Source organism: Crocuta crocuta, unplaced genomic scaffold (genome assembly GCF_008692635.1).
Source record: "Crocuta crocuta isolate KB4526 unplaced genomic scaffold, BGI_CrCroc_1.0 scaffold170, whole genome shotgun sequence".
Lineage (NCBI taxonomy): Eukaryota > Metazoa > Chordata > Mammalia > Carnivora > Hyaenidae > Crocuta > Crocuta crocuta.
The window spans coordinates 3,839,480-3,849,530 of NW_027527853.1; the positions used below are offsets into that span (position 1 = coordinate 3,839,480).

General features: G+C 42.2%; 1 non-coding gene across 1 annotated transcript; it reads left to right on the forward strand.

The window, feature by feature from the left end:
• The first annotated feature begins 5,678 nt into the window (after positions 1–5,678).
• On the forward strand, positions 5,679–5,782 carry LOC144245475 (U6 spliceosomal RNA). Its single transcript, XR_013339264.1, has one exon. It is a non-coding gene; the product is annotated as a U6 spliceosomal RNA (small nuclear RNA).
• The last annotated feature ends 4,269 nt before the right edge of the window (positions 5,783–10,051 follow it).

The following is a 10,051-nucleotide window of genomic DNA, read 5'->3' on the forward strand; positions in this document are numbered from 1 at the left end:
ATGTTTGTTTAGGAAAAAAAGACTGGAAGAAAATACATCAAAATATAATGAGTGATTCTTACCAAGCAATTAGACTACTAGTGAGTTTTATTTATCATTATACTTTTCTAAGCTTTTCAAAGTTTCTATGTTACTGCTTGAATTATTTTTAGAATTTTTTTTTCAAAGCTACTAGTATTTATTCCTATGGGAAATTATTGGTACAATAGTGAAAATACAGTTTTTTATAACAGTCTTTTAAATATAAAGAGAGGGGCACCTGGGTGGCTCAGTCAGTTAAGCATCAGACTTTGGCTCAGGTCATGATCTCATGGTTTGTGGGTTCGAGCCCCTCATTGGGCTCTGTGCTGACAGCTCAGAACCTGGAGCTACTTTGGATTCTGTGTCTCTCTCTCCCTCTCTGACCTTCTCTGCTCNCTCCCCTGCTCATGCTGTCTCTCTCTCAGAAATAAATAAAACTTAAAAAAATTAAATAAATAAATGTTTAAAAAGATAGTCTTCATCTTTAAAAATATTTTAAAATAATCTTTAAATAATATAATTAATATTTCAATTATATTATAGATGTTTGTTTAGAAAAAAAAGACTGGAAGAAANATACTTTTCTAAGCTTTTCAAAGTTTCTATGTTACTGCTTGAATTATTTTTAGAATTTTTTTTTTCAAAGCTACTAGTATTTATTCCTATGGGAAATTATTGGTACAATAGTGAAAATACAGTTTTTTATAACAGTCTTTTAAATATAAAGAGAGGGGCACCTGGGTGGCTCAGTCAGTTAAGCATCAGACTTTGGCTCAGGTCATGATCTCATGGTTTGTGGGTTCGAGCCCCTCATTGGGCTCTGTGCTGACAGCTCAGAACCTGGAGCTACTTTGGATTCTGTGTCTCTCTCTCCCTCTCTGACCTTCTCTGCTCATGCTCTCTCTTTCTCTCTCTCAAAAATAATAAATATACGTACATACATGCATACATGCATACATACATACATACATACATACATACATAAATCTAAAGAGAGGCTTATTTTTCCACCCCAACTCCCATTGCAGTCTGTCTTTTGCAAACAAGAAATCAAGGCTCAGAGGGTATGTCCAGACTGGTGCTCAGCAATTGTGGCCTCAGAGGAGAGAGTGAACCAGTTAGCTCTAGGACAACTCCAGCCTATGGCTCTGTCGGCTGATGCTCTGGTTCCCCTACCTTGTGCTCACAGCCCTCCCAAACCAAGAGAGCTTCAGAAAGCCATGGTGTTTTCCTGCTCTAGGTACTTCTCTGGACTCTAGTTTTCCTTCTCTGACTCACAAATAAGACTACATCTCTGACTCTCTGTTTCCAGATTCTGTTTCAATGCAGACAATAAGATGGTAAATAATTCAAGAGAACGGAAACTGGCAAAGTGGTGTGTGATGTCCAAATAGCTATCTTGTTTACCTTCTGGTGTAAACTTCAGGCTCATCTGCAAGTCAGGAGCCCTAGGAGTAGGTAAAATGTGCAAACACAGGAATCTTCCTGTTTCCATTCCTTCCCATTGTTGAATATTATTGAGGGTGGGAAGCAGTTTCCCAGTTTGGTTAACATATAACAGCATGGCTTTGGCAGACAGATTCAGATGACTTCGAGAAGTCTGATGTTCCTCCCACAGTGGGCTGGGTGTCCAGAGTCTGGAAGCATCCATCTCTCCTTGGGGTGAGGATTCATGATTTAAAGCTGAGGTCTCAGCACTATCACCATCCATCCTCCATCTCTTCCTCCTATGCAGTGAGGGAGATACCTTTCACTAGACCCTTCTACACCTGCCCATCATTAAAGAAGCAGTCTTAGTTAAGACTCTTTGAGTTACAGGTAACATAAACTGCCTTTACCTTGCTTGAGAAGAAAAGGATAATGTATTATGTGGACCTAGGGTGTCTCATAAAGCCAAGGGCAAAAACATAAAGCTGGCCCAGTCTCTCAAGAGACTGGAACCAGCTCAGGCAAAAAAGAAATTTGTGGCTCAGGTAACCAGGGACTCCAACATTGTCTGGATGCTCCTATGCTTCTCCTTTCTGCATGAGGACTTTATTTCCTCCTACTGGAGACTGGCTTCTTCCATGAGCAGGGAAGACTGAGCCAGTGGAAGATTCCAGTCTTATTCTCATGCATTAGTCCCACACCTCCCACCTACTACAAAAATAAAAAGGCTCTGGCTCCCCCTTCCAGTGCAGAAGAACTTTGGTTGGTCTACTTGGGCCACCTGTCCTCACTGTACTAGAGATGCAGAGGAGGTGCCATGACATGATCTGCACTGATTCAACCACACATGCCTATGACCATGCCATGGCTAAATTCTGAAATAATTTCATGGGACTTCCTTTTCTGGATAGAATGCAATAGGTAGCAACAATTCAATGTTCTGGCTGAAGCAACTAGAAAAAGCTGGGTAAGTTACAGAAATATTATTTTAAAAGATATTGAAGAGTTTTGGTAGCAACAAGGACTGATGAGCTAAAATTATGGACATAAAAGAGCCTTTTCTGAATGAACTGATAATTTCTGACCATTTTCTTCCGTGGGGGTATTTGCCAAAACTGGGCACAGGCCAAGGGTAGAGATTAACACAGGCATAAGGTTTTTCCTGGGACAAAGAAAAGTTGGTAGAGCTTTTTTTGCACAGTGTGCTCTGGAGGAACCTAATCGTTGAATCTAGAATAGCTCTAAACACATGCTTAGTTTTCCCCGGGGACATTTGCTGAATTCAGAGTGGAGTGGGAGATGCTGGGCTAGAAGTATCTAATAGAACAGGGAATTTCCCAGACTTGCAGTACATAGGAAACAAAGTCCTATTAGAAGGAGGAGGGCTGCATCAAACATAAGATGGGTATCCCCCTCAAGATATTTGCTAAATTTTTAAACGGTGTAGGGCAAGATACCGAAGAGTCTGAGCTCGTAAGAATAGACTAAATCTTCCATAGACTTTGAGCATTGGAAAGACAGAGACCTGCCAGGCTATCAATCAAAAGCTTGTATGGACTCACTCCAAGGAGTAAGATAACCCAGAGTTGGACTGGACAGTCAAGCCCCCATGTGGCTGAATCCCTGACTAGATTGGGACGATCTGGTCCTCACCCCACCTGCTAACAGAAGAATAAGAGAGTCACCACTGGAGAAAAATAATATCATCTACAGCATTTATGGTTCCTTTATGCAGTTATGAAACATGTGAAGAGCAGGGAAATAAGACTAATAATGAAAAGAAGAATCAGACTATGAAAGCAGATCTACAAATGATTCTGATATTTGAGTTACAGACAAGGACTTTATAATAAGTATTAAAAAACATGTTTAAGAAACTAAAGGAGGGATGCCTGGATGGCTCAGTCAGTTGAGCATCCGACTTCAGCCCAGGTCATGACCTCATGGTTCATGGGTTCGAGCCCTGTGTCGGGCTCTGTGCTGACAGCTTGCTCAGAGCCTGGAGCCAGCTTCAGATTCTGCGTCTCCCTCTCTCTCTCTCTCTGCCCCTCTCCCACTCACACACTGTCTCACTCTGTCTCTCAAATATAGATAAATGGTAAAAAAAAAAAAAAAAAAATTTTTAAAGAAACTAAAGGAAAAGGACACGGTATATGTAAAGATAAAGAATTTCAACAGAGAATTAGAATATAAAAAAGAATCAAGTAGGGGCGCCTGGGTGGCTCAGTCTTGGTTAAATGCCCAACTTCAGCCCAGGTCATGATCTCATGGTTAGTGAGTTCAAGCTCCATGTCAGGCTCTCTGCTGTCAATGCAGAGCCCGCTTCAGATCTTGTGTCTCCCTCATTCTACTCCTTCTCCAGCCTCTCTCTGTCTCGCAAAAAGAAAGAATCGAGTAGACATTCTAGAATTGATAAATGTATCTGAAATTAAGAACTCATTAAACAAAATATTTCCAAACCTGTTAATTAATACCTACTGGCCCAAGCTTCTTGAGTTTCCTATCCTCCTCCTTCATGGCCATGTGGCCCTCCCTAGGACAGCCTGGACTTCCTCAAGATCCAACAACTCCAGAATTTAGTGCTGACCCAGCCAGGGGCCTCCAGGACCTGCTACACCACTAATGCAAATGTCCCTTCTGATTGGTTGGGGTTTGTACTTTCCCATTGTCAACTATAGTAAAACCTTGGGTTTCAAGTAACTTGTTCTGTGAGTATTCTGCAAGACAAGCAAACATTTCTAATAAATTTTAACTTGATAAATGAGCAGTGTCTTGCAAAACGAGTAGTATGTTACACCAAATGTCACATGACCACAAGTGAGTCCATAGTTCTTGAAGTTTGCTTTGATATATAAGTGCTTTGGATTACAAGCTTGTTTCCAGAACTAATCATGCTCACAAACCAAAGTTTTGCTGTATTTTGATGTCACTTCTTGGCACTGTCATTGAAAGTCCCCACCAGAGCCAAATGATTGAAGTTTGGGAGGAGTTCCCTGAAGGAGGCAATACCAGCATAAACAGAAACATGGAAGGACATGGAAAGGGATGTCTGTTCACTTATGATACTCAGAAAGCCAGAAATCTGAGACTGAATGCTGCTGTTTGCTCGTTGGCATTGTTTTATGTTTCCTCCCCGGCATGGCTGAAGAGAATTGAGCAAGCCATGGGAGAAGGGATTGAATGAGGCATTGGAGTGGCTGGGTAAGTTAGCTCTGTTGCTTAGTCTCTTGAATCTGACTGACTGGTAGTCCCCACACCAGTTCTTCTCATGAAGCAGCCAGGATAGCCTTAGTGACTTAAGTTCCTCAAAGGCAAAAGAATCTAGTGAGCACTAACTGCCTTCCAGAGAAAAGGTTAAGAGATCAGGTTTTAGAGACAGACAGTTCCAGGTTTAGATTCCACGCCTGCCATTAACTGGTTGTCTGTCCTTGGGCAAGTCACTTTATCTCTCCTGTGCATCTCACAAAGTTTGTAGCAGACACTGTTGGTTAACTAGCAGTTTCCTCCTCCTCTGCTGGGAGAGACCTCATTTTTTTTTTCTCAGAGTGTTTCACCTTTTCACCTCTCGACTTGGGGTGAATCGCATTTGGTCTAAGCCCACTGCAGTGATCTTAATCCTGGTCAATGGTTGGATTAGACGTGTGTATGGCACAGTTCTGGCCATTGGGGTGAGAGGGATGATCCAGGGGAAGCTTCTTGGAAAGCTTTTCTTGTACTTAAAAAAGAAATACAAGGAAGAGACTATCCCTCTGCTAAACCTTGCCATGTTCCACGTGGCTCCTGGAAATTCAGCAGCTATTCTGCTGTCATGAGGGGTGCTACCCTGGAGACCAGAGCCAACTGAGCAAAAAGGTGGAAAGAACCTGGGTCCCTGAGAACATCATGAGCCTTTAAGTTAACCAAGCCTGAAGCTGCCCTTGGTAGGGACCTCTTGTTACAAATAAAATAACTAATTTCCTTATGTTTAAAGCTATTTTGAGCTTGGGGTCTTTCTTACACAGAGTCAAAAACTTCCTAATATATCCAATATAGTTTTCGAGGATTAGGTTCATAAAATAATTTATGTAGAACACCTAACACAGTTCCTGGTATAAAAGTGCTAAAAGAAATTACAGTTATTATTATTGCTATCATCATTGCTTTTTATCATTATTATTTCTATTTCACTATAGAGTTTCACCTCTGGTTATAGGAAAGGATAATGTCTGGCCTCTAAAGATGTGATGCTAGTGTTCACTTTGGCAGCACTTAAACTAAAATTGGAACAATACAGAGAAGATTAGCATGGCCCCTGCACAAGAATGACACCCAGGCTCGGGGCGCCTGGATGTCTCAGTCGGTTAAGTGTCCAACTTCGGCTCAGGTCATGATCTCACGGTTTGTGGGTTTGAGCCCCACGTCGGGCTCTGTGCTGACAGCTAGCTCAGAGCCTGCAACCTATCTTTGGATTCTGTGTCTCCCTCTCTCTGACCCTCCTCTGCTCGCGCTGTCTCTCTCTCTCTCAGAAATAAATAAAAACATTAAAAAAAAAAAAAAAAGAATGACACCCAGGCTCAAGAACATTCCAGTTTTAAATAAATAGGGATGAGGGTGTCAGAGGTAAAGGAATTAATCCTGGTGCCTTGGCTTCTCACCCAGTGCTCCTTCTAACAATGGTTTTAATTAAGGGTGTGTGTTTGTGTGTGCGCACGCACGTGCATGTGCATGGGTGTGCTCACAGGCAATAGGAACTAACTTAGGTTAGTGTAAACTAATATGCAAAAAAATATTCTTTTCAAAGACTGTCTCAACAAAGACTATTGTTGAGTATGTGACTTAATTGAAGGAAGAGATTAACAAAGAAGATCTATATATGGAAACCAACTTGGCAATAAACTATGAAAGAAAAAAAAAAAGAAGATCTAGGAAAAGAAGGAATTAGGACAACTCCAGACACCTCAGCAGCCAGCAGCCATGGACCTCATGCAATTGATGTGACTGCTTCAGAAATGTATGTCTCTGTATCGCTCCATCGGGAGTTCTCAGATGAGAGAGTTTGGGTGAGGTGTCTGCACCAAGAGTAATCAGCTATGACCTACGGGCAGAGTTATGCAGATATGACCATTGAAGGGGTCACGCTTGGTTATCAGGACCCTTCTGAAACAAGACAAAACTATGGTGAGCCCAAAATGTGCCTTGTTCTGCCACCACGCTCTTCCAAAACTGTGGGTTTCCACCAACTATAAATGAAAAGCAGCAGCCCCAGGCCAAATTCTAAGCATGGTCAAAATTCAATAATGCCAAAGATGAGCTGTTTTTCAGGATGACTCAGAAAGGGAGAGGAAGAATGGGGCAAGGGAATAGACTGGACTGGAGAGTCTAAAGCTCCTTTCTTAGGGCATCCAAACACTGACTTGGAATGTCCAAGCCAGAAGGATCAATGCTGTCCTAACATTTGCAAAAGTGCAAACAGTGCCCCATGTACCCATAAGTCTAAATGTTTAAAAGCTATAAGTTAAGCTATGCCCACTTCCGTTCTATGCTCCAATCAAGCTTTTCTTTCCTCCCATAGCCTACTGCTTTGAGATGTGGAAGTAACAAGGTTGTCCCTGGGTTGTTCCTGTCATTTGGACACCTGAGTCATAGGTACTGCAGACATACCAGGGCAGGGCAGAGCAGGAGCTGGTCCCAGGACCCTGGGTGGTGGCTGGATGCATCCAATCCCAGGATATAGACTGACTCAGTCAAGCTCCCCTAAAGTTAGGGCAGGCAGATTACCCTCCCCCCAATCTTACTTTTCTAATTCAAGAGTTTCAGGCAGTTCTAAGTGCCTCCCAAGTCCACTGCAACCCAGCCCAGGAGAGAGTGGGGAAGGGGGAATGGACTGGAGGTAGTTATAGAGGAACAAGTTCTGTCTAGACACCCATTTGGATTGATTTGAGGGTCCAACTTAAACTGAAGTAGGCACTCTTTCCTTGATTTCCCAGGGCAGAAGCTGTGATTTTTGTCTCCCATCCCTCCCACTCATTGGCAGCCTCAGCCCCCATCCTCTGGCCTGAGGGGACCAGTTGGGCCCACACATGTCTCCTCCCTTCCTGACTCAATTGGTCACCTACCTTTCAGAAAACTTTCCTATGAGACCTGAAAAGAAGAAAAAATACTTTGTGTTTCAATGTGTAAAATATGTGTGGCCAGGGGCAGGGGCTCCTATTTCCCTGGTCTGAGGGCAGTGCTAACTAAGGAAGACCTCAGAGACAATCTCCAAAGTTAAGTCTGCAGAAACTATGAACCTACCAAACTACCATGGGACTCAGGAGCAGGCTAGAGGCTCCCACTATGCCACTGGCCAATGTTGGGATAATCTATAAGGATCATAAATGCACCAAACTCAAACTCCTTAAATATATTTAAACCCATGACTTTAAAATAGTGCTTTAACAAAAAAAAAAAAACCCAAAAAACTTTCTTTTGTCATCTTTTGAAGAATGCTAGGACATCAATCTATTATTTTGAAACTAGTAAATAAAGGGAAAGACATGGCATTTATTTTACTGTTCTTTTTCTAGCTGTGTGCCAGGATAATGAAATAGTTGATAATGGGAAGTTTTTCTGTATAGAAATATTTCAGGTATAATTATAAAGTTTTTCTTTTATTTTTTTAATTCTTAAAAAAATGTTTTTAACGTTTATTCAGTTTTTGAGGGACAGAGAGAGACCGTGAGCACAGGTGGGGCAGAGAGAGAGGGGAGACACAGAATCTGAAGCAGGCTCCAGGCTCTGAGCTGTCAGCGCAGAGCCCGATGCAGGGCTCAAACCCATGAACCCTGAGATCCGTGACCTGAGCTGAAGTCGGCCACCCAACTGACTGAGCCACCCAGGCGACTCTAAAGTTTTTCTTTTTAGAAGCAAATGAAGAAGAAATGAAGCTAAGACATGAAGTTAGCATGTTAACATTTTGCAACTCAATGAAATAATGGATCTATCGATGCAATGATCATCAGTGGCTGCTAATGTCAGAAAAAGATAATAGGACATTATGTGCCCTTCAGGTGGAAGTGCAAAAAGCTGCCTATGATGCATTCTTTTTTTTTTTTTTATGTTTTATTTATTTCTGAGAGAGAGAGAGACAGCATGAACAGGGGAGGGTCAGAGAGAGAGGGAGACACAGAATCTGAAACAGGCTCCAGGCTCTGAGCTAGCTGTCAGCACAGAGCCTGACATGGGACTTGAACACACGAACCATGAGATGATGACCTGAGCCAAAGTCAGACACTTAACTGACTGAGCCACCCAGGTGCCCCACCTCTGATGCATTCTTGAGAAGAAGAAGAAGAAAAGAGGAGGAGGAGGAGGAGGCAGAGGAGGAGGAGGAGAACCTGAACCAGATCTGTCATTTGATCTAACTACCAGTTTATAGGAAATACAAAGTAAACGTTAAATGATACTATGGAGAGGCAACCAGCAATATCCAGAGTTTGAGAAAGTCCAGACAAGACACCTGGTTCCTTCAACAAGTAAATCACAAGGAATGTGTGTGACTCTAGATTAAACAGAAGTTAATATACATTTCAATTGCAACCTTTAGAGCTTAAATCTTTTTAAAAAATCTTAGAGTGGAGCTGGGTGGCTCAGTCAGTTGAGCATCTGACTTTGGTTCAGGTCATGATCTCAAGGTTCATGTGCCCCACATCAGGCTTGCTGTCTCAGTGCAGAGCCCGCTTCATCCTCTGTCCCTCTCTTTCTGCCCTTCCCCTGCTTGCGGTCTCTCAAAAATAAGTAAACATTAAAAAAATGTTTTAGGACACAATCAGAGGAATTTGAAGATAGAATTGACATTATATGCTATTTATTTTAGGTATGATGATATTGTATTTACAAAATACTTCTTTCAAGTGACACATTGAAATGTTTGTGGGTGAAATGACATGATGTCTAGAACTTACATCAAAATAATGTGAAGGTGTTTAGAAATCAGTTGGAGGGGTGTGTTCCTGGGGGGGGCTCAGTCGGTTAAGCAACTCTTGATTTCAGCTCAGGTCATGATCTCACAGTCATGAGATCAAGCCCTACCTTGGGCTCCGCCTGAGAGTGAAACCTGCTTAGGATTCTCTCTCCCTCTATCTCTACACTTCCCTCCCCCTCTGTCTCTCTCTCTCTCAAAAAAAAAAAAAANTGCCCCACATCAGGCTTGCTGTCTCAGTGCAGAGCCCGCTTCATCCTCTGTCCCTCTCTTTCTGCCCTTCCCCTGCTTGCGGTCTCTCAAAAATAAGTAAACATTAAAAAAATGTTTTAGGACACAATCAGAGGAATTTGAAGATAGAATTGACATTATATGCTATTTATTTTAGGTATGATGATATTGTATTTACAAAATACTTCTTTCAAGTGACACATTGAAATGTTTGTGGGTGAAATCAGTTGGAGGGGTGTGTTCCTGGGGGGGGGCTCAGTCGGTTAAGCAACTCTTGATTTCAGCTCAGGTCATGATCTCACAGTCATGAGATCAAGCCCTACCTTGGGCTCCGCCTGAGAGTGAAACCTGCTTAGGATTCTCTCTCCCTCTATCTCTACACTTCCCTCCCCCTCTGTCTCTCTCTCTCTCAAAAAAAAAAAAAAAAAAAAA